Source organism: Pseudorasbora parva, chromosome 17, assembly GCF_024679245.1.
Source record: "Pseudorasbora parva isolate DD20220531a chromosome 17, ASM2467924v1, whole genome shotgun sequence".
Classification (NCBI taxonomy): domain Eukaryota; kingdom Metazoa; phylum Chordata; class Actinopteri; order Cypriniformes; family Gobionidae; genus Pseudorasbora; species Pseudorasbora parva.
The window spans coordinates 38,227,739-38,252,662 of record NC_090188.1 but is presented as its reverse complement, the minus strand read 5'-3'; the positions used below and the strand labels follow the sequence as shown (position 1 = coordinate 38,252,662).

At 39.6% G+C, this 24,924-nt stretch overlaps 1 protein-coding gene across 4 annotated transcripts in view; it reads right to left on the bottom strand.

The window, feature by feature from the left end:
- tjap1 (tight junction associated protein 1 (peripheral)) overlaps nucleotides 1-24,924 on the bottom strand; it is a 183,770-nt gene that overhangs the window by 80,897 nt on the left and 77,949 nt on the right. For 2 of the 4 annotated variants that reach the window (XM_067422603.1, XM_067422601.1), the window contains exon 2: nucleotides 22,890-23,038. The exons of the other annotated variants lie outside the window; for them this stretch is intronic. The gene's annotated coding sequence lies outside the window, so the exon portion shown is untranslated. The remainder of the gene's footprint in view (nucleotides 1-22,889; nucleotides 23,039-24,924) is intronic. 4 annotated transcript variants of the gene reach the window in all.

Here is a 24,924-nt window from a genome sequence, read left to right as displayed (position 1 = left end):
GTGAATCAATGGATCACAAAACTCCCGATTCGGATCATATTGAGACCCGGATCGAGTTCAACTTATGTTTTGCTTGACACTTTTTTTTTTGTTGCAGTTTTGGTTCTCCAAATGTGACACTCCAAATGAGTGACACTATTACAGTAGAAGAAAGCATATCCTGTCTTGAATCTTCACAATCTCAGAGCCTAAAACGTACACTTCATGACTTAATAACCAGAGGCCGGATTCACTCAACAAGGATTATTTCACTTCAAAATGAAAACCTCCTGATAATCTACTCGCCCCCATCTCACCGAAGATGTTCATGTTTTTCTTGCTTCAGTCGAAAATTAAGCGTTTTGAGGAAATAATTACAAGACTTTTCTCCACCTAATGGACTTCAATGACAACCAATGGTTGAAGGTCGAAATCAATGCAGTTTCAAAGGGCTTCGAAGGGCTTCAGAGGCTCTGTGCAATCCCAGATGGGGTCTTATCTAGTGAAACGATCTGTCAGTTTTTTTTTTTTGTATTAAAAATGTATATATTTTTTAACCTAAACAGCCAGTGATTACATAGTCATGTCAGAATCATTACATAATCAATTTAGAAAGGTCACACTATAGACTGAAGTACCGCTCCCGTGTTCACAAAGCGCACATGTGAAGACTAATACAAACGCCTTAAGCAAAACAATTTTTTTTAAAAAAGGTACAACGACAATGTCGGTACCTTCGCCTACGTTTAGCGTGACCTTTCCAACGTTATTACGCAGTCCATGGTGAGCCGAAGAGCACTGTAATATGAGCCATTTAGGTTAAAAAGTATAGATGGTTTTGCTAGATAAAACCCTATTCCTCGTCTGGGATCGCGCAGAGCCTCTGAAGCCCTTCTGCATTGATTTGGATTTTCAGGACGTTGGTTGCCATTGAAGTCCATTATGTGAAGAAAGAGTCAGTCAGTCATCATATAACTATTCATTTTATTATTTTATTAAACAAGATTTGGTTTTCCCTGTGACAATTTTGTCCTACTTTGTAGACAGTAAATATATTAAACACAGTTGAGACAATAATGAGAAATGATGAATCAATATGACTTTCTGGAAAGCGGGATCCCTACAGGTGGACGGCCGGTGGACACAGTTTAAAATAGAAGCGAGAGCGGACGGGTCACGGGCGTGGGAGAGAACCTGGCAGGAGTCTCAAGTCATGTGCAGTTGCGACAAGAAAATCACCAATCACTGGACCTGTCAATCAAACATCAATTTAAAGAAATGTTAACATACAGTAATAATTAGGGATGCACCGAATATTTGGCCACCGGATAATTTCCAAAGACCAAAGACTTTAATCACCGAAACAATACGGCCGAAATGTTGTGATGACAAGCAGAAACCGCGACCTCCACCTGCTTGTCTAAAGCAACATGTCTGCGGTGTGGACGTATGTGGTTCATCTCATCTGATGGCGCATCTATAATATGGGTTGTAATTTGCAAATAATGCTTTGTTTATGTTTCTGTCGATGGATACATCCTGGCTCCTCCTCAGTGATACACCACAACAACAGCGATAATAAAAGAAAAACGGGCAAAACGATCTCTTTTTGTAAACTGTGTTGAATGCATGCGAGTGCTGCCGTATGTGTGAATATGACCAGTCATTTTCACCGCCATCGCCCGCGTGTAGAGCCAGAAGATGCGAATGAGGACTCGAGCGCTGAGAAGATCTGTCTCTGTGCACTCATCCGAGAGCGTGCACTCGTCTCACAGCGCACAAATACTGAGTTCTCTTTCAAATCTTGCGCTTGAATGGACAAACTCACATAAAAAGGATGTCAACTTGTCCATCTTGATGAGTATCCAAGCAGACATAGTCTGAATATGCCTTAAGAGAACTTTATACAGTCGAGAAAGACGACACATATCCCTGCATTAGGTCTTAAAGTGGCAGTAGCCTTTACTGCTCTGTTTAATGTCAAACAAAAGATAAGGACATCACTCACTGCTCTTGACTGAATAGCTTTTGTAAGTTTAATAAGGATTAATCTTTAATTTAAACATGTAAATATGCAGTTATTTTATGCTGTGAGTTGTTGCAATGTGCTAAATAAATATTTGCATCATTTGTAACTGATTTATTATTTGAAACTTTAAAGCAGCACAGGGTAACTTTTGCTCTCGGGGTCCCCCTACAGTTGGGAAAAAATAATGTCCTCAACTACTGTCGTAAGAGCTGTCATCCTACAACAGGGGATGCCATCGCGCGTGCATTTGTTGACATGACAGCCCTGATAGCCCTGAACTAGTGATGCGCGGGTCGTCTCATAACCTGCGGACTCCGTATGTCTATTTAATGGTCGCGGGTGCGCGGCGGGTTGTAAAAATATATACAGTGGTGCGGGGCGGGCCAAATAATTTCATAAAAGCGTCCCCGTGGCTTGGTGCAGCACTAGTTCACATGCAGGTGTTCTTCTGGCGGCGCATGTGAAATGTCTTCATCCCAGGTACAGTCAGTGGCATATGTTTCAGCATGTCATATGAATATAATTTCATGGGTTTTATTTTTTTTCAAACGCCAAATAATCACGATGCTCACGTTTACAAGCCAGCGTCATTATAGTAGTCTATTGGTTAGCGTTTTACAGAATCTATATGATACTTCAGTTCAATGTTTGAGTGGTAGCTCACCGTAACAAGCAGGACAGCATCGGTCGGGCACGCCTCCTTCAGCTCACGCCGACGAGCAAACGCTGGTCACATGTTGATCCTCGTCCTGCCTTTAATCTCATCATTTTTTCGTTTCCTCTTATTGTTTTCTTCAACGAAATCTTTTCTCTTATTTGTCTGCTGCTTCAGACATGATGACGAACAAAGTTGGGCTCACACGTCCGAATTTAGAAATGTGTGTGTTGGTGGAAGTGACGTATATGCCGTAAAGCAGTCGAATTTTATAGTTATTTTTGTTCTCGGGTTGCTACCCGAAACCCGAAGTTTAAAAGTACGATTAAAAACGATACAGACCCCATCAGGCTATGGCAGACGTGTCATTCAACCTATTGTAAGTCGATGTATCATCACAAGAGTCTTGAAAATATATTATGAAGGTTGAAAAGTTACCTAGTGCTACTTTAATATTAGTTTATGCAATTATAACGCCATGATTTTTAGTGAAGTTACACAGTCATAGCCAGAAATGCAATGGTACTAATAATTGGCATAATTTTTTCGTTGTTTCAGGTTTCGGCTTCCGGCCTTGGTTTCCACATTTTTGTTTTTCCGCCGAGAATTTTGATTTCGCTGCATCCCTAGAAATAATTACAAAATATTTTGAAAGGGACTCAAGTAGATTTATAAGTACAATTCCTACTATGTTCAAGTACGAGTCGATACCGAGTCACAACGCACACAATCCATGACAAGACCAAGACCATTAAAATACTCAAGAAGGCCGAGTCTGAGGCCCCGTCCACATAGAGAAGCGTTTAGCTGTATACGTATAAATTTTGTACCGTATCAGCATTTCGTCCACACGGATCCGGCGTTTTGGAAGCATGAATCTGATATTTTTTTGAAACCGGGTCCCAAAGTGGATAAATCTGAAAACGACAATCTTCCGTTTTCGTGTGTACAGCGAATCCGTATATTTTCTGAAACGGTGATGTCATCACACTACATCCAGCACGGTGAAAGAGGTAAGGGATACTACTGAACTACGGGCACTGGGCATGCGCACATCAATATTGCATCATTTAATTAACGTATCTGCATTATTGTAAGGGTATGTTTAGGGTTGGGGTAGGTGTAGGCCTCACCTCTGACCACTGCTATACCCCTTCTAACCACAACTTTTCTTCTCCGTTTTTAGTGTATTTCTGTGGCAGAATTACAGCGCCACACACTGGCCTGGCATGCAAACTACATCGTTTTTAGTCGGTTTCGGTAATCTCGTGTGGACTCAGATATTTCTTGAAACGAGGTCTGGCTTCGTGTGGACGGGTCTTGAGTACTACAACACTAAATGTTTAAATTGGTAAGAAGCCTGACAAATGATGTGAACTTTAGTGAAAATGCAAGACTGAGAGAGAGAGAGAGAGAGAGAGAGAGAGAGAGAGAGAGAGAGAGAGAGAGAGAGAGAGAGAGAGAGAGAGAGAGAGAGAGAGAGAGAGAGAGAGAGAGAGAGAGAGAGAGAGAGAGGAGAAGCACTGGTGAATCACTTACGCTGTTTGTGAAATTGTCTCTCACAGAACGTTTTAATAACACTAATTCTATAATCTTTGTGGATTAGTTTACTCATGCAACCTACATGATAAAGCAAACGAATGTTTGCGGGATTCTCCCGCATAAGCGCGAGACCTGCGGGAATGATTAAAATTATACCCACACCCAAATTCGAGCCCTGATAACATTTCAATTTAAGCATTAGACACTTTCTCTACACGCTTTATCAGAATGTGAACTCATAACCTTGGCACGGTGCCATGCCCTACACATGAAACGCTGCTGCAATGCCAAAACATTCTGAATGCAATTACATTTTCATCAAGGAGACTGTAAATTACCCCTAGAGATGTTTTCAACTGTCAACTGGAAAACATTTGCTCTCCGACCTGAAAGCATGCAATATTAAAGTACTGTTATAGAGTTTTTTTTGTCTGCTGTGGATGAGAATGCCTCTCCACAAGATATGGCCGAGAATATCAAACTAAAGGCCCGTGGCAGTTTGCCATCCATGACCGTCAGCTGCTGCTGCGATACTGAGCCCCATTCACCTCCACTTCCCTCAAACACTGGCTTTATCTGCTGCTAAGAGACGGCCGCTGAACAAAACCGCTCTTATGTGTGTCGTCATGGCTCAGACCACTATTTTGTTTATTAATAAATGACAATGGTCTTATTGTGCACTAATTTAGTTCAAAGTATTCAAGAAAATGTGTGTTTAATAACTGTATTTAAAAATGAAAAACACTTTCCCCGTCTCAAAAAGAAAAAAAGATTCTGCTAACGTAACCTAAGCCGAAGGGAAGTAAAGTATTAACCGATAATGTCACGGCATAACATGTTTTTAGCCCCTCACAATCCAGAAAAATCCTGTCCTTAATTATTTCCACAAGGCAACATGTCAAATTATTGAAATTAAATCGCTTTCAACAGCACAGAAACATGTTAGTGCACACTACCGTTCAAAAGCCGTTCAAGAGGTCAGTAAGATTTTCTTTTATTATGAAATTAATACTTTTATTAAGCAAGGTAGCAGTAAAATGATCAAGAGTAAACACAGTCAACACTTTTTCCAAATAAATGCAATTCTTAATTCGCATTCTAATCCTGAATAATATGCATGATGGTTTCCACAAAAATATAAAGCAGCACATCAGTTTTCAACAACACTGATAATCATAAATGTTTATTTAGCAGTAAATCAGCATATTAGAATGATTTCTGAAGGATCATGTGACAATGAAGACTGGAGTAATGATGCTGAAAATTCACCTTTTTCATCATAGGCATAAAGGTTATATATTTAAAATATATTACAGCTTTACAGTATTGCTACTTTATGGCCTTGGTGGTGAGTGTCGACCCAAACTTTTGAACAGCGGTGTATATGAACATGCACTGCACACTTTCTCAGAATGAACAGTATCATTGGACCAGCCAAACAGACGATAAAAGCCTGCCAAATGCCAACGCTTGCTGGCAGGATAACCCTCAAAACATGAGTCAAAGATTCGGCTACGTCCTCACTATAAATGTGCAAACAACAGGACAGTATCAAATGATTCAGGGATCATTATTCAGGCCAACAGACTATTCAGTTTGTTCATCAACACACGGCTCCAGAAAAAAGAAAAAAAAATTATTATGAGTCATTCGTTCCTAGAAGGGGAAAAAAAGGAAAAAAGGCCAAATATTTTTTTTTAGAGTGCCACAAAAAATAAATTAACAGGTATTCATTTTATCATCTGTTGTCATGTCTGCCCTCCTTTTACAGCATCAACATATTTATCCATCTTGTGGATGTCCAGGAAACTAAGGGTGCTTTCACACTAGTACTTTCGATTGACGTCAGAGTTCGGTTCTTTAAAGACGTCGTTACAAAGCCCATCTCACTAGACTCACTAGACATATTCTAGTCAGAATATGAGTCTGATTCTGCTCCATTGGGCTGTGATTATGGGGCGTGTTTCAACCGAACCAGGAAAGACCTCAATTAGACAGACCTACAACCAATCAGAGCAACGAAGCAACGCACTGTCAAATGGCAACAGAGCTCAACTGCACTGTGTTGCCAAGTCCGCGTTTTTTTCCGCGGGTTGTTTTCTATGTCCGCGGGTTGAAGCGACTATTATGTGATATATAGACCCATGAGTGCAAATTTTAGCAGGCAACCTTGCCAAAATAACACACATTTATAGATAGACGCAAGTGCCATTATGTACTGAAGCTTTGGTAACAAACCCAACGGTTCAAAAACAAAAAAATAAAAGTGACGGGAGCTCACGGGAAGTGACCTTCGCGCTCACTGTCGTTACTAAGCAACGGAATAAACAGCTGCTGCTTTGATGAGGCCAAAGAAACAAACCAAAATATTATAATATGAACACAGTCCAGCGGGGGCGGGGACGGGGGAGCAATCAAACTCGGGTTCGGTCCAGGCAACAAAAAAAAAGTGTGAAAGCACCCTAGGATTCACTTAAAGTAGGAACTGAATTGCTGTTCCAGCTTGAAAACGACATAATAGTCACAAATAATCATTCTTTACACAAAATCTGAACCAGTGTCACACACCATAATAATGTCAGCATCACTTGACCATGAGTAGCTATAGTTTGGTGAAAGGCAGACAGTTTGATAAATTAGGAGAAGGGCTAGTCTGGATGCCAGCCGACGCCCACAACATTTGAGTTTGGGAAGTTCGGTCTGGACTTGATCTGTTGTGGAGCAACTATGCTCGAACCAGAGCTGTTCGGACCAATGAGATCATCAGGGCGGGCTTTATACGATGATGGACAGATGATCAACAGTAACGTAATCATTCACGTCACCAAAGAGAGCTTGAGCTCAATTCTTTCTACAATTAATTATAAATTTTACTACGATTATGGATCGTTCCATTACAAATAATAAAATCAGGCGGTAACAGAAAACAGCAATAATTAAAACATATTGAGGATAAGAATCCATTTCAGTATGAATTACAAATGAGAATGGTTAATGTCCGTCACGCACAGACTAGCACACGGTAATGCAGGCTACAAATGCACACTTCAGAAGATCTGACAGCTGGATTCAACCAAGGTTTGTTTAATTAAATGTTTATTAGATATTCAAAGATTTGTTTAAATGATAAAAATGTATTTCCTGAATGCTGAATTAAGACAGTGAATTAGAGAAACTATTATAATGTCTGTTACTAATAATATAAATGCAAACACTAAAATACTTTTTGTATACGGCTTACTTTACTTAAATGATATATCTCTTATGGCTTTTGTTATCAGAAAAGCAGTGTTTTTGTCACAATTTGAGCGTTTAGAAACAAAATTTCCAATATGAAATTGAATCTTTTCCCCATTCAGAGATAGGAGCTGCACTTGCATGCCCGAGAGGCGTTTCAAAGATGGCCGTCGAGTGAAATGACCTCTCCAAACGGAAAAATAAATCAAATTTATATATCTGCTTTTGAGATATATCATAACCACTACTAATAATTGGTGGTGGTTAAGGAGATTCCCCCCTTCAATGTAAAGCGCTTTGAGTGCCTTGAAAAGCGCTATATAAATCAAACACATTATAATAAATTCAGAAAACTGATTTTTTTTTTAAAAGGAATAGTTCATTTAAAAATGATTCATCCATTATTCAATCATTATTTAATAAATGCCATATGTTTTTACGTCCACCAATATACTGGATATCTAATCAACATTTGCACTTAGTTAGCAGGTTTTTTTTATTTGGTAAAACTTTATTTTTGTTTTATGCGGTCATTTTCTTTTAAATTGGTTTATTTAATATCGATACCGAGGAACCAAAGCTCCAGGATAACGCTCCCAGCAGCTGAGGCTATCCAATCAGACCAGCAAGACGGAGAAAATCATGCTCTGATGAGCTTCATCGCCACTCCTTTACATATTTAACGTGTGAAAGCTGATTCAGTATCCGTCACCTTCAGCCCACTTTCCAGATGACTGGTGTAAAAAGATGCTGGTTGAGTGATCAGACCGACCGACCCATTTCCTTACAGTCTGCAGTCTTATCATTCATAGTGTCAATTGCTTTCCTTGGAACATGGACTGCGGACATCAGATGTTGTTCTTTGGACAAGGCTTCTTGGCCTGGCGCCTTCAGTTGCATGACTAGCAAAGATAATGAATCAATCAGGTCTAGACTAGCAGAATATTCTACGATAATCTCCTGTTCTTTCGATGCATAGTCACATTAAACATCTCTAACAAATGTCAGAGAACACTTGAGGCAACTGTATTGGCTAGTAGAGGAAACGTTTCAGTATCTCACACTTCAAGTCAAAGAACAGAATCCAATTGCAAAGCGGATGCTCGATGCATATCAATGCTTCAGTGTGTAAAATAGCTTGTCCAATTCTGTGCGAAGATTAGAAGCTCTGATCTGCCGAAAGAAATAAAAATAAAAACATTATAAAACCTAGTATCAGAGGCGGCAATGCCATTTCAGTTCAGCAGATGTTGTCGAACTGTGGTGTTTTCTGTGGCCAGGCACAAACGTTCAGTTGTATCCAACGATGTGACTCTCAGCACAATGAATCATTTCTCACCTGACCTCATGGGCCCTATCTTGTTATGGACTAAAGTCCTAAATGTGTCATAAAAATCTAGGAAGACCTTTAAAATCTACTAGAAATGGAGTATGAATTAAGAGTTTATCCTTAAATGCATTGCTTTAATGTTACAGATTTTTTTCTAGGAAATGCAGCCGAATGTAGAAAAAAAATTGTTAGAGAAAAACACAAATGTTGGAGCACAAAACAGGACATTATTAATGATAAAGAGGGACATAAAATGAGCAAATGGTACAGTTCCCAATTACTTGAATTGGTTACGTCTTTCCTCTGGTGCTATAAATGTGATGGTTTGTTTGTGCTCTCTTTCGTCTGAAACAGAGCTGAAACTGAGCATTCACTGTGACTTTGTGCTATAAATACACCATTCAGTTCAAACATTACACTCCAGCAGTGATATGATTTTAATCTACTTAAAAATGTCTATAAACAGCATTTGTGGCATGCACTAAAAAACAAAAAACCCTATACAGACAGTGCATAAACTGTGTATACTTATATACACTCATTGGCCACTTTATTAGGTACGCATGTTTAACTGCTTGTTAATGCGAACAGTGTTGCCACAGTTACTTTGAAAAAGTAATCTGATTACTGATTACTCCTTTAAAAAGTAACTTAGTTACTTTACAGATTACTTGATTTTAAAAGTAACTAAGTTAGATTACAAGTTACTTTATTAGTTACATTCAGCAGTTGCCGACAACACCCCTGCCGCCTCAAAATAGAAATGACAACCGTTTTTGGCAACACACTTTATTGCATTTATGCCCGAGCCAGACGGCCCCGACTTTTTTACGCCCCTTTTTTTAGGCTTCTCCTTCGTTTTATATTTATTTTAATAATTAAAATGAACAATGAGATGTGCTGGTGGAAACAACATGAGACCATGATAGCTTGCGGGCGCCACTGTCAAGATATGGCTCGCGCAGGGTTAAAGAGTCCGTCTCTTCAGTGCAGCTGCTAGAGTTATGGCCTTTTTACAACCGGTTCCTTCATTCATTTTCTCTGACCAGATATCTATCTGATTGCGAAATGACCAGGAGTAGGCCTAAATGCCTTCCGAGAGTCTTTCGAGACGTATTTAATTCCGATCACTCAAACAAACCAATTCAGAAGGTGCATGAAAGCATTTCAAACTAAACCGGACAAATGTAAATGTATCTGGTTGTTTAAACCACATGTGTAAATTTTACTCCTGACAAATAATTAAAAAATAAATGTGTGAGAGCGTGTTATGTTGTAGTCAGATATATATGATGGTGCTTGCAACATCGCTGCAAATGAGTAAAGCAAGCCAACGCAAATGGCCGAAAATGAAACTTTAAAATAAGTCACACAAAACACAATCATCTTCAATATAAATTAATGAGACTAATGATCTTACCAGTGCTTAGGTCACTCTCTCTCATATAACGATCTTTGAATTTGAAATGAGCAGCTGAATAAAATGCTAGAATATTTTGCTTTGATGTGAACTCCGTTAAATGAGCATATACCGCGGGAACTGAAGATCGGATTTATTTTAATTTAGCTGAAGTCTAAGGTAGGCTATAAGACAACCTGCATGTACTTTTTTTTTTCTTTAGATTGTGTAGCCCGTTTCGTTTTTTTGAGCGCCGTTGCGAGCAGTAGTCTAATCTATCAGCCTGCCTCAGCTCGTCAAAAATGCCTTTATGGTGGTATAATAACTAGCCTACTTTGTTTTTAATGTCATAGTTGTTATATTTCGTTTCAGTTCTTTATTAAGTTCATTTAGAAAAATGTTTAGAGCAATTTTTTGTTTGTTAAATTAAAGTTTTAATTTTTTTATGTGACGACCCAGTGAGTTAACCGCATGTTTAATAGCCTAGTCTCTCAAACCAACTCTTGAATTGTCTTGCCTATATAAACTTTAATTTAACAAACAAAAAATTGCTCTGAACATTTTTCTAAATTAGGTTAATAAAGAAACGAAACGAAATATAACTACTTTGACATTAAAAACAAAACTGAACTATTTGAATGGCTGCAACAATGTAAAAACTAAATAAATAAATAAAAAACAGGCTCCAGCCGGACTCGGGCTGAGAATTTTGATAAGCTGTCGGTTTTTACTAAGGAAAATGACTAAAATAGTAACTCACAGTGACTTGGATAAGTAACTTTAATCTGATTACTGGTTTGGAAATAGTAACGCGTTAGATTACTTGTTACTGGAAAAAAGTATTCAGATTAGAGTAACGCGTTACTGGCGTCACTGAATGCGAATATCTAAATCTCCAATCACATAGCAGCAACTCAATTCATTTAGGCATGTAGACAGGGATGCATTCGAAAACTGGAAAATGGGACAACAGAAGATTGGAAAATCCGGTCTGATGAGTCTCGATTTCTGCTGCAACATTCAGATGGTAGAGTCAGAATTTGGCATAAACAACATTATAGCATGGATCCATCGTGTCTTGTATCAACGGTTTAGGCTAGTGCTAGCCTGACGTGGTCATACTCAATTCTAGTCAGAATATGAGTCTGATTCTGCTCCATTGGGCTGTGATTATGTGGCGTGTTTCAACCGAACCAGGAAAGACCTCAATTGGACAGACCTACAACCAATCAGAGCAGCTAAGCGACGCATTGTCAAATGTGAACAGACAGAGCTGAACTGACACTCAACTGCACTGTGTTGCCAAGTAGTGTTGGGCGATATGCCTAATTTTCCAATCGTCATATCGTCAGCCTGTGAGATCGCCGATACGCGATCTTATCGCGTCGGGGCGGAGCATTCAGTGGCGTAACTTTGTTTTAAAAAGTGGGTGGGAGAGTCTCACGAAAATGCGTATAAATAGTACGAGTGTGCAATCTCGTGGAATGTATACGTCAAAATGAGCTTTGGCTTACAAATGGTAGGCTACGCAGTTTTTGTGTGCATATGATACACACTTTATGGCATATTATAAGGGGATGCCTTTAAACACAATATAGCGTTAGTATCCAGATTTTTTCACGTGAATAAAGGCATAGATTTGCACACATTAAATCCTCGTATTTTTTTCTCATTAAAACCGACTATCATCAGTGATTGTACATCAAGAGCAGGGACAGTTTTTGTGCATTTTGTTTCGTGATTTTACCGGAACGAATAAAAAAGTTAGATTAAGGTGCTCTGCACATGCACGAGCCACGAAAGAAATATGCACCACTGAAAACGGCAACGAGCGCCAGATCGCCTCTTATTTAACAAACAAAATGATGCTCTTCTAGTTAACCAGATGTGTTGTGTTTGTATTAGTTAGGTTCATCTGTGAAGCAATCCGTGTGCAACTGGTCCGCTGTTGCATACCACAGACACAGCATTTATTCATTATTGTTTATTTAAAATCCAAAAGTTTTTACTGAACATGGCTCGTCAGAATTGCAATTCTCTTTGTTTACTCTTCTAAGTCAGGTTAACGTACTAGCCTACATAAACAGCATTTTATTCAATTCATTTATTCATATTTAGATTTAGCTCACACAAGTGGCAAAACATTTAAACATAAGTTATAGCCTAAATCACAAACATTTTAAATTAGAAACTTACAATAGGCTATTCAAAAACAGCCGACTCTCGTCTTTTCTTTCGTTTTTAAACCTTTTAAAGGAAATCCTGCAGTCTCGTTTCCTTGCTTAACTTGAGAAAAAAAGCCATGTGTTGACTTTGAAACAAGAGTATATTTTAAATGATATGCATCTGTGGTTAAATTACTAGATTTTCGCGTCAGTACATGTTTATTTTAATGCGAACAATGTTCTGTCGCTTTAATGCAGCAACGCAGCGCAGCAAAGAATAGACTCAGTACGAAAACGATCCGTGCACTGCTGCAGACGCAACGCACCTGGAACGGACTGACGGACCGCATCCGCGTGCAGTCTGAAAGCTGTCATACGTTAACATGGGTACGGAAAAAAATACGCACCGCACACGCACTGCAGACGGAGTAGCCTATGTGTGAAACGGGCTCCATCGGAACGCGTGTTCAGTGCAGTGGGCAACATAACTCCCCACCGCAACCTTCTCAAACCCGAGAGAGTAAACCAGCTGGTTTTCTAATACAAAATATTTTTGGGAATAGATACCTGAATTGCATAACAATAATTGTTTCTGGCCTTGTGTTTGTTTTAGCAATAAGTTCATTCGAGTAGCCTATACATTTGAGGTGATTTAATTGTTTTGCCGTTTTATTTGAGTTCTTTCATTGTGTTTTTTATTTATTAAAGCCTATTTCGTTATTTATTATTTTTAGGCTACCGTCAACCTGGTGTCGCAGCCTGTCTATTTTAATGGACTATTTATTTCTGTAGCCCATACAGCGGGCAAGGGCTAAAACACATTATTAGAAAATACATTGTCTGCTGACATTTAATTATTTCACTGCACTTTAACAAGAAATCTTAGATTAACGGCCAGTGCAATATTTATTGTTCATTGTTGTTCAGTCGTTAAGTCGTTTGAAATAAAGCTGCTTTTACTTTTTGACTGATTGCTCCCTTCAAATTTATAGGCTATAGTCTATAATTACAATATAGCAATTTGTTATTGTATTATTATAAGTATAAAATAAATGTACATTTATGGAAAAAAAATGCTTTAGCCTGATGATGATGATGATGCCGTTTTCGCCGTGGCTTATGTGAATTTGTGAATATAGGGCTAGGTTGATCACCTTGCAATTAAATTCTGAAACTATGTAGTTTTTTAGTCTTTAAAAAAAGATTTTTTCACTGAAGAGTAACTCATTTTTACAATTTAAAAGCGTGTGGTGTTGCACTCGCAGTATATATGCGACACAGCCTGTGAGTGCAACACCACGCGCTTTGATGTTGATGTGAATAGTAAGGCTAAGCAGAACAAGTACAATTAATGTAATGATGATGATAATTATAATAACTATGATCATAATATTTTCATTTAATAATGATTTTTTATATTTATTATATTCATGGGGAGTGAGCCAAATATCGCCTTGAAATCGCCAACAGCTTCAGCTTGCGGCGATCTCTCTGCCTATCGTCGATACACGATACTATCGTCTATCGGGACAACACTATTGCCAAGTCCGCATTTTTTTCCGCGGTTGTTTTCTATATCTTGTTTCTATGGTTGAAGCGACTATTATGTGATATATAGACCCATGAGTGCGAATTTTAGCAGGCCACCTTGCCAAAATAACACACATTTTACCCCCCAAACACCATTTTCCCCCCGGAGAACCTCCCGAGAAGCTATTGTTTAGGGCTAGTAGTTGGCGGGTTTTGTTGTAAAAACTTGGCAACCCTGTCTGCACAGGCGCTGGAATAAACGATCTTAGCCGGTGTTGTAAAGAAATAAAAGAATTTATTGATACACAGAGTACTTACCCAACATGATCACCATTTCTGAGAGAAATAGTGAAGGTGAATGCAGATACAAACAAGCTCTCCGTTTAGGATTTGAACAAATATAATCCAAGCCCCTTTGATGACGTGATGACTACGTTTCTGTTGATCATCTGTCCGTCATCGTCTAAAGCCCGCCCTGATGATTTCATTGGTCCGAACAGTTTCTGTTCGGGGATAATTACTCCTCTATGGAGCGATGCCAGACCGAATTTTCCGACCTAAAAATCTTTTTAGGGGTTAAGCTCGGGGCTAAGTTCGGCTGGCATCCAGGCTAGGCTAGTGCTGGTGTGTGAGATATTTTCTTGGTACACTTTGCAGGACAGCGTGCCATGTCACAAAGCTAAAATCATCTCAAACTGGTTTCTTGAACAAGACTAAGTTGACGAAAGGGCTTCCACAGTCACCAGATCTCAACCCAATAGAGCAGCTTTGGGATTTGCTGGAATGGAAGAATCGCATTATGGATGTGCAGCCGACAAATCGACAATGACAAATGCTATCATGTCAATGTGGACCAAAATCTCTGAGGAATGTGTCCAGCACCTTGTTGAATCTGTGCCACGAAGAATTAAGGCCGTTTTGAAGGCAAAAATTTGTCGCAGGGTACTAGCAAGGTGTATCTAACAAAGGGGCTGGATATACGTGCATGCTCCTGGAATTTGTGCATATGTGTTTGTAAGTCATTTGTAGTGCTAGGCGTTACACCGGTTCATACCGAATTTTGTTATGATATGAGTTTTGTGTTCATAAACGCAGCGCAGCTCAAAACTTTTTGAGAGGGGTCCCGTTTCACCAACACATGGCTCATATAGATCAGATATAGGAGTGAGGATGTATTTATGGACCGATTTCATATACTCTAGTGCAGGGGTTTTCAAACTGGGCTCCTCCAGATGGTTTTAAGGGGTCCTCAGTAAAATTTCAGTCTGCCAGACATTCTACCGGTTTCATTTGAAAAGGTTTCTCTTCTTTCTTTCCATTTACATACTTTCCAGAACTGTATATGTTTGCTTTGTCTCTATCTAGTGAGTTTTTCTCACTATAGTCCTCTTTATGTTGCTCACTGTGGTTGCAAGGCAGTATTCTTAACGCAGCACGTTAGATGCTTACATGGTTCTTTTACCGCCAACGTTAAGTATAGCCAAATTAAGTTAGGAAACAATGTTTTATTTATAATGTCACACTTACTATTTATTTAACAGTTTAAATGTTTGTTTGTTTTCTCCATACACATAAAAATATATAAATGTTTTTTTTAGGAAGAGGGTCCCTCATAAAAGGGTCATCATATTTGGGGGTCCTTGGTAGCCTGGATGCCAGCCGAACACAGCCCCGCCCACAAACATTTTAGGTCGGCAGTTCGGTCTGGCCTCGATCCATAGAGGAGTAATTATCCCCGAACAGAAACTGTTCGGACCAATGAAATCATCAGGGCGGGCTTTAGACGATGACGGACAGATGATCAACAGTAACGTAATCATCATGTCATCAAAGGGGCTTGGATTATATTTGTTCAAATCCTAAATGGAGAGCTTCTTTGTATCTGCATTCACCTTCACAATTTCTCTCAGAAATGATGATCTTGTTGGGTAAGTAGTCTGTGTATCATTAAATTATTTTTTTTTTACAACACCAGCAAAGATCCTGTAGTCCAGCCTGATTTCAGCAAGCATGCACAGGGTTGACAAGTTTTTACAACAAAACCCGCCAACTACTAGCCCTAAACAAGAGCTTCTCGGGGAGTTCTCCGGGGGAAAAATGGCGTTGGGGGGGGGGGGGGTAAAATGTGTGTTATTTTGGCAAGGTTGCCTGCTAAAATTCGCACTCATGGGTCTATATATCACATAATAGTCGCTTCAACCCGTGGACATAGAAAACAACCCGCGGAAAAAAACGCGGACTTGGCAACACAGTGCAGTTGAGCTCTGTTGACATTTGACAATGCGTCGCTTCGCTGCTCTGATTGGTTGTAGGTCTGTCCAATTGAGGTCTTTCCTGGCTCGGTTGAAACACGCCCCATAATCACAGCCCAATGGAGCAGAATCAGACTCATATTCTGACTAGAATTGAGTATGACCACGTCAGGCTGTTACAGAGCTCGCGCCACGCGGACATGTCATCTGCGCGGTTCAATAGACCGAGCCGCGCGGCCGACTTGTCAGCGCAGCGCAGACGTGTTTACTAGCGCTACCCAATGGGCAGCGGGCCGCGAACCATAAATGCACTCAAATATAGGCTACAATAAAGCAACCCCTCATTCCTTACAAACATTGGTTCTCTGCTGAAGTTTAATTGTTTTTCCCTACAGTAGACAAATGAAATCGGTGATGAAATGCATTTTCTTTTGTTTATTATCTTGAAAAGTCAAGTCAGTGTGTCGATACTGAACTGCACGCTATATGGAAATATCTGTAAAGCAAACGTTAAAGCCCCACTTGGCTACTTTTGCTCTCGGGGTCCCCCTACAGTTTGGAAAAAATAATGTCCTCAACTACTGTCGTAAGCTCAGTCATCCTACAACAGGGGATGCCATCGCGCGTGCATTTGTTGACATGACAACCCTGATAGCCCTGAACTAGTGATGCGCGGTTCGTCTCATAACCCGCGGACCCCGTTTGTCTATTTAATGGTCGCGGGTGCGCGGCGTGTTGTAAAAATATATACAGTGGTGCGGTGCGGGCCAAATAACTTCATAAAAGCGTCCCGCGGGTCGGTGCAGCACTAACAGTTCCCCTGAACAGTTCTTCTGGCGGCGCGTGTGAAATGTCTTCATCCCAGGTAACGTTACAGTCAGTGGCATATGTTTCAGCATGTCATATGAATATAATTTCATGGGTTTTATTTTTTTCAAACGCCAAATAATCGCGATGCTCACGTTTACAAGCCAGCGTCATTATAGTAGTCTATTGGTTACCGTTTTACAGAATCTATATGATACTTCAGTTCAATGTTTGAGTGGTAGCTCACCGTAACAAGCAGGACAGCATCGGTCGGGCACGCCTCCTTCAGCTCACGCCGACGAGCAAACGCTGGTCACATTTTGATCCTCGTCCTGCCTTTAATCCCATCATTTTTTCATTTCCTCTTATTGCTTTCCTCCAACAAAACCTTTTCTTTCTTATTTGTCTGCTGCTTCGGACATGACTATATTATCCGACGAACAAAGTTGGGCTCGCACGTCCGAATGTAAGGAAGTGTGTGTGTTGGTGGAAGTGACGTATATGCCGTAAAGCAGTCGAATTTTGTAGTTCTTTTCTTTTTCTCGGGTTACTACCCGAAACCCGAAGTTTAAAAGTACGATTAAAAACGATACAGACCCCATCAGGCTATGGCAGACGTGTCATTCAACCTATTGTAAGTCGATTTATCATCACAAGAGTCTTAAAAAATATATTATGAAGGTTGAAAAGTTACCTAGTGCTGCTTTAATGATTTTCAATATCATATTCCTCTTGAGAAGCGCCAACCTCCTGGTAATTATATCAGAGTATATGTTCAGGTAATTAATCTTATTAGCCTATTGTATGAAGTCTTGCATTCAGCTATTATTTGTAGACTGTAAATTACATTTTTTATTTGCTTCTGCCCATGACTGTAATACTTAAGCTTATTATATCTGAATTCCATAATTATAGATAGATAGATAGATAGATAGATAGATAGATAGATAGATAGATAGATAGATAGATAGATAGATAGATAGATAGATAGATAGATAGATAGAGATAGAGAGATAGAGAGATAGAGAGATAGAGAGATTGAGAGAGAGAGAGATAGAGAGAGAGAGAGAGAGAGAGAGAGAGAGAGAGAGATAGATAGATAGATAGATAGATAGATAGATAGATAGATAGATAGATAGATAGATAGATAGAGATAAATAGAGAGATAGATAGAGATAGATAGAGAGATAGATAGAGAGATTGAGAGAGAGAGAGATGATAGATAGATAGATAGAGAGAGAGAGAGAGAGAGAGAGAGAGAGAGAGAGAGAGAGAGAGATAGATAGATAGATAGATAGATAGATAGATAGATAGATAGATAGATAGATAGATAGATAGATAGATAGATAGATAGATAGATAGATAGATAGATAGATAGATAGAAGGCTATCATAATATCATAATATTGATAAAGTCATTGAAGTTTCTGCTTCAAATGAACTTGTATCGGTTTAAATTGTTCATTGCAGGCGCGAGCTCGTTGCCTCCCACTTCCGTTCTGTGGATGGCGTTCTGTGGCTGGCGTTCTGAAACTGGCGGGGCTGCGGGGCTGCAGCTGGATATGTCTCTTTTCACCGAACACGTAGTCATATCTTATTGTATCGATATCGAGATATCTGGCATGAAAATCGAGATATTAAATTTTGTCCATATCGTTCATCCCTAGTATCAGCTGCTCGTGAGTTCATCGGTTCTCTCAGCAAAACATGTCTCAGTTCAGTGAAAGGTTGGAGTTACAACATAAAATTCGAAACATTAGTTTATTTCCATTCGGAGGGACTGTCACTCATGTCAGAAAGTGAGTAACTAAAGTAACTTGTGTGATCAGTGCTGATTTGAGACGCGATCCATTTAGAATGATTCAGTCCGATTTGGTGAACTGGTTCACTAAAAAGAACCGGTTAAAAACACGATTCCTTCGTGAAACGACATCACTTGAGTGATGATCCGATCGGGCTCACAAGTAAAGAAGAAATGGTTCGCGTTTGTGTCTTTCCGAATTGTGGCAACAATGCGAAAATTTGCAGCGAACGCTTTGATAAGGATGAATAACTTACACAGACACAACACAGCGGGCCGGTTGAAGAAAAATACCATTCCGTGGTCGAAGACGGGTGCAACCACTGTGGAGGTAATGCAAACTTTATATATCCTTCCATTTGGGCACATGGCTTGAGGAAAGATGTGCAGTAATAAATAATCGCGACACTCTTCCCAACTGGCCTGCCTTTTTTCCGACTACAACGGAGTTCCCGCGGGACTTCAGCGCGAGACACAACTAGCCGGCTAAAACAGGTGAATTTAAACAAAGGCTAAGTGGATAAACTCATCTCGTTGACGTGTGAGGGACCTGTTCGTGTTGGACAGACATTTTAATTGCATTTTGTGTCTGTTAAGAGGCACAAAGACACCCTTTACGTTTATGCCCCCAAAGCTGCCGTTTTAGCTGAGGGGGGCTCTGGGCATTAACTATAATAACTTTGTGTTACAAGCACCAATCCGGTTCAGGTTTTTTTTTTCTATAGACTGTACTTACAAAGATATAACGATCAAGATAAACTTAAAAATACCCCGGAGTTGTCCTTTAACTCAAGTGTGGAATATTTCTACAATATTCACTCATTAAGACAGCAGGGCATTCTCAATCAGTAGAAAATGTGGTTAACACCCTGTCATCCATAAGGAAAAAATTGCGTATATAACGCAAAACTGGTATAACTTTGACAAATACTGTGATATAAATTGTTGGTCATACCGCCTAGAACTAGTCATTTGTATCCTTCAATTAATTGAATTGAATTCAAAGACTTAAAGGTGCACTATGCAGCTTTCGTCCACTAGAGGGCGCCTATTCAAAACAAATCGTAGTTTGATGACGCAAAGTGTGAGCGCAGCATCTTGGGAGATGTGGTCTTCTCATCACAGCCGGTGGAAAATAGGACTCGGGCAGAAATCACGTTCATGCATGCGGTTATTAACGTTATTGTAGTGTAAAGCAGAGCAGGACCGAGTGTTATGGACCTGAGCACAGTTGCTGGAGCGATTGTTAAACAAATACCCGCCTCGCGAATACCGGGACTTTTATTATGACGGGACGAGACACATTAGCAGGGGCGCCTGCACAGACCCGCTCTTCCGGTTATGATTTTGAGGTAATGCAGCTCTGTTTATCATATTAGATACATTTAAGTGTGTTGAAAATGATGTTATGACGTTACTCCGTGCGTTCACTTGTTCACACTGCTAAGAGTAAAGCGCTCCTGCCAAATAAAAGCCGAAACCGAGGGGAACGCAGATATGACGCAGTTGACAGGCGACTTCCTCAAAAGCAATGCTGAAACGTCCCGGTCCTTGGTTAAAATAGCAATTTTCTCACAATTTACAAATAATTGGAAACATCTGGGATATTGTAAGTACTCAACTGAACAAAATATATAACACCGGCCTAGTGGTTTTTGGATATTTTACTGCAAAAATACTACATAGTTCACCTTTAATAACATTTTGAATGATGCATAACTGGTCACAAAGACATAACACACTCATGCTTTGGGCAGCACTCACCAGACATCAGCATATTGTCTGCGAGTTTGATGAAGCGATGTTTGCGTGACTTTGCTACAGTCAACACACTGACACTGAGAATAATGAAGGTGATTCAGTTTACCTGACTGTCGCTGCCATTCAGAGGCTAAAGCACTGAGTGAGAGACACAACATTCAAAGAGGAAAAAAACATCCTCAGAGGCTTGGAGCTCAGCACTTCATTATTAACAAGCACCTGAGCTGGGCAGCGTTCGGTTCAAATGGCACATGCTCACTTTTGTTCAGGACAGGAGTAAATAATTAAACACAGCAAAGGTTCATATATCTCTGTTTTTGTAAAAAATAATAATAATAATAATAATAATAAAGAAATGTATATATATAATTTGGAGGGATATATATATATATATATATATATATATATATATATATATATATATATATATATATATATATATATATATATATATATATATATATATATATATATATATATATATATATATATATATATATATATATATATATATATATATTCTAACATATTACAGAAAAACACAAATGTAAGAAAACAGGAAAAACTCAAAAAAATAAAGGGTTTACCAAAAAATGTATAATAATAAAAAATAATATATATATATATATATATATATATATATATATATATATATATATATATATATATATATATATATATATATATATATATATATATATATATATATATATATATCTGTCATTAATTGCTTACCCTCACGTCCTTCTTTTATCTTCAGAACATAAATGAAGATATTTTTGATGAAATCCGAGAGCTCTCTGACACCTCCATAGACAGCAATTTAATGAACACTGTCAAGGTCCAGAAAAATATTGTTAAAATAATCCATGTGACTCCAGTGGTTCAACCTTAATGTCGTGAAGCGATGAGAATACTTTTTGTGTGCAAAAAACGAACAAAAATAATGACTTTATTCAACAATTTCATTCTGGCCCGTGTCAGTCTCCTACGCGGTTTACGTTGTAAAAACAGTGCAGCTCCTGCATCATCATCACACACACGTCCGGGTGCTCACGTGAACCGCATCGGCTGCTGTAGATCTCGAAAACGATGTTAATTAAATAGCTGTCTATGGTAGGGTAAGAGAGTTCATTGAGAAATATCTTCATTTGTGTTTTGAAGATGAACGGAGGTCTTACGGGTTTGGAACAACATGAGGGTGAGTAATAAATGACAGAATTTTAATTTTTGGGTGAACTAACCCTTTAATGATTGCTCTTGGTATAGATATGGCCTTGATATATTAAATCATGCTCTCAATTTCTTCCTTGTAAGATGGCAGAGATAGCCTGACAAGCCAGACCCACATCAAGATGTTTGGTCTGGAAGCTCACCAGCTCAATTCGAGGGGCGGGATAAACGGTTGTCTTTCAAACTCCCTCTGCACGGCGTGCACGCAATTGGATAGCGCTAAAACCAACCAGAGGTAGTTGAAAAGATTAAACATTCGCCGTATCCGGTCAGCAAAACTCCGAACACATCTTCCCTTTTTAAGAATGACTTCAGTGCCGTTCTTTATTCTTTTCTCAGAGAAAAGCTGAACTCCAAGTCTTCCAGAGTCGCGGTCAAAGCTGATTCGAAAGACCGCCGTTCGCCAGTTTCTGAGTTTACTAGAAGCACGCAAACGCAACTCGGCCGTCGTCATTATGGCCCCGCCCATCGACTCTATACACGATGTGATTGGCCCGACCAGAGTTTGTCGTTTACAGCTCAGAAGGGTATTGAGAGTTGCTAGACGACACTCGCGGGCAGATTAGATTTGCTGCCGCTAGGGTGCGTCTAGATTTCTAGGCTATGGCAGAGATGCACAAAGGAATTAGGTTATAGTATACATAAACTGAAATATTGCAAGGTGAGAACGAAAAATTATGCGTTTATGCACACGGGAATGTCAGAAATTTTATTTTTTCAAAAATATTTTAGCAAGTTATTAATTAGAAATGTTGGTATTGTGACAACCCTGGTTTAAAACAGCCCCTAGAGCACTAAGAGATGATCCTGGCAAATTAGGATGAAACACCATTATTACTCTTCGAGAAAATGGCCACTTCATTCATACACTTATACAAAAGATCCCATGTTATAACATCTCAATGAGGAACGCTACAAAAGAGATTACAGAAATAAATCCCAGCTCACAAGAACAGACAAGAGCAAAAACCTAACCACTTATCAGCAGCCAATGCAGCATAGTAGGAGCTGGAGATAAAGTACAAATGATTGATTTCCAGGAAACTATTTGAATTAATTACAGCTGTTCTGCAAAATCAGACACAAGTAAGCGCAGCTACAGAGAGAATCACAAGAGACTCAAAGTTACAGAACGGCATGATAATACCGCATGGCATCATCGCCCCTCACCTCAAGTGTGCATGCTGCATTCTCCAGAGTCATCGCCCCAAGTGGGTCCCTCCGGTCGCCAAGGAAACTCAATCTAGCGCACGTCTCGCTCCTCTTCCTCCCGCTCCTCCTCCCCCGTTCGGCATGTGAACCTCAGGGCTATCGGTGACCTGAAACAAAAGCAGGTGGATGGAAAAACACGAGCGTCATTGGCGGCGGAGCAGCTCACTGCCAATCATCCAGGCCTGGGATTAAGTGTCAGCGAAGACACGACAGGGCCCGTGGGACAGCTGGAGCGTGTCTCAAATGAACGTCTGCCTGACTGCTTTGCATTCACACTCACTGATTCGCCCGCCGTAACACCGACCACTCGTGGTCCCAGTGGGCCAGGGCAGTTGTAGGCATAAAGCGGTTAGATGCTAATTAAGGTGTTCCATCAGGAGAAAGTGACTTGATTAATGGATGTGAGGGACAGCTCTGCGGAAAGCCGGATATTCCCCTGACGCTGCACACCAAACAAACTGCCTGGCACATGACAAGACTCAATGAAGCTTGGGGGGAAAAACAGCAAGAACAAGCAGAGAGTGAGAGCTTAAACGCATGTGATGGCGACTCAAGACCAATCTGAAAGTGTTCGTTTGCAGCAAGTTCTCGTCTGAGCAGATCTGCCACAAAGATTAACCTGCAGAGTTTGAAGGGTTAGATCACCAAAAAATGAAATTGATGTCATTAACTCCTCAGCCCAATGTCGTTCCACACCTGTAAGACCGCTGTTCATCTTCAGAACACAGTTTAAGATATTTTAGATTTAGTCTGACAGCATATCTAAGTGTACGCACACTATACTGTCCATGTCCAGAAAGGGAATAAAAACATCATCAGAGTAGTCCATATGAGACATCAGTTGGTTAATTAGAATCTCTTGACGCATCGAAAATACATTTTGGTCCAAAAATAACAAAAACTACGACTTTATTCAGCATTGTCTTCTCTTCTGGGTTTGTTTTCAATCCTCAAATAAAGACTCAAACGGTTATGAATCAGTGTATTGATTCATGATTCGGATCGCCAATGTCACGTGATTTCAGCAGTTTGACACGTGATCCGAAACATGAATAATTCTAATGAACTAACTGATGTCTCATATGGACTACTTTGATGATGTTTTTATTCCCTTTCTGGACATGGACAGTATAGTGTGCCTACACTTTTATTTAAGGAACAGAAAAGCTCTCAGACTAAATATAAAATACCTTAAACTGTGTTCTGAAGATGAACGGAGGTCTTACGGGTGGGGAACGACATTAGGGAGAGTCATTAATTACGTACATTTTATTTTTGGGTGAACTAACCCTTTAAAATTTGCCGTCAAGTATCAAAATTGAGATTATTTTATGGTAAAATTTTCCATTTGTCATTTATAAAATAAAAAAGTCCATATATGTGAATATAAGCTTTAATTAAATCTTTTCCTCAAAGAAAGCATTAAGCCCTACACGGTCGTTTAATTTTCTTCCTAAGGAGCACAAAAAACCTTCATATTAATACAGATTTATAAACTTTAAAGACGAGGGAGATTTGCATCTACCACATATTGTGATACACCGTAAAGTAAACATTGTCATTATTAGAATGTGCAAAAGGACAATATTTTGACTTTGAACGTGCAGCACTATCTATTTAAAGGTGCACTATGCGACTTTCCGTCCACTGGAGGGCGCCTATTCTAAACAAAGGCGTAGTTTGATGACGCCAAGTGTGAGCGCAGCATCTTGGGACATGTGGTCTTCACCTCACAGCCGGTGGAAAATAGGACTCTGGCAGAAATCATGTTCATGGATGCGGTTATTAACGTTACTGTAGTGTGAAGCAGAGCAGGACCGAGTGTTGTGGAGCTGGACACGGCCGCTGGAGCGATTGTTACACAAACACACGGCTCACGAGTACCGGGACTTTTATTATGACGGGAAGGGACACAGTCGCCGCGCGCCTGCACTTCCACTTTTTCCGGTCATGATTATAAGGTAAAGCAACTCTGTTTATCATATCAGATACA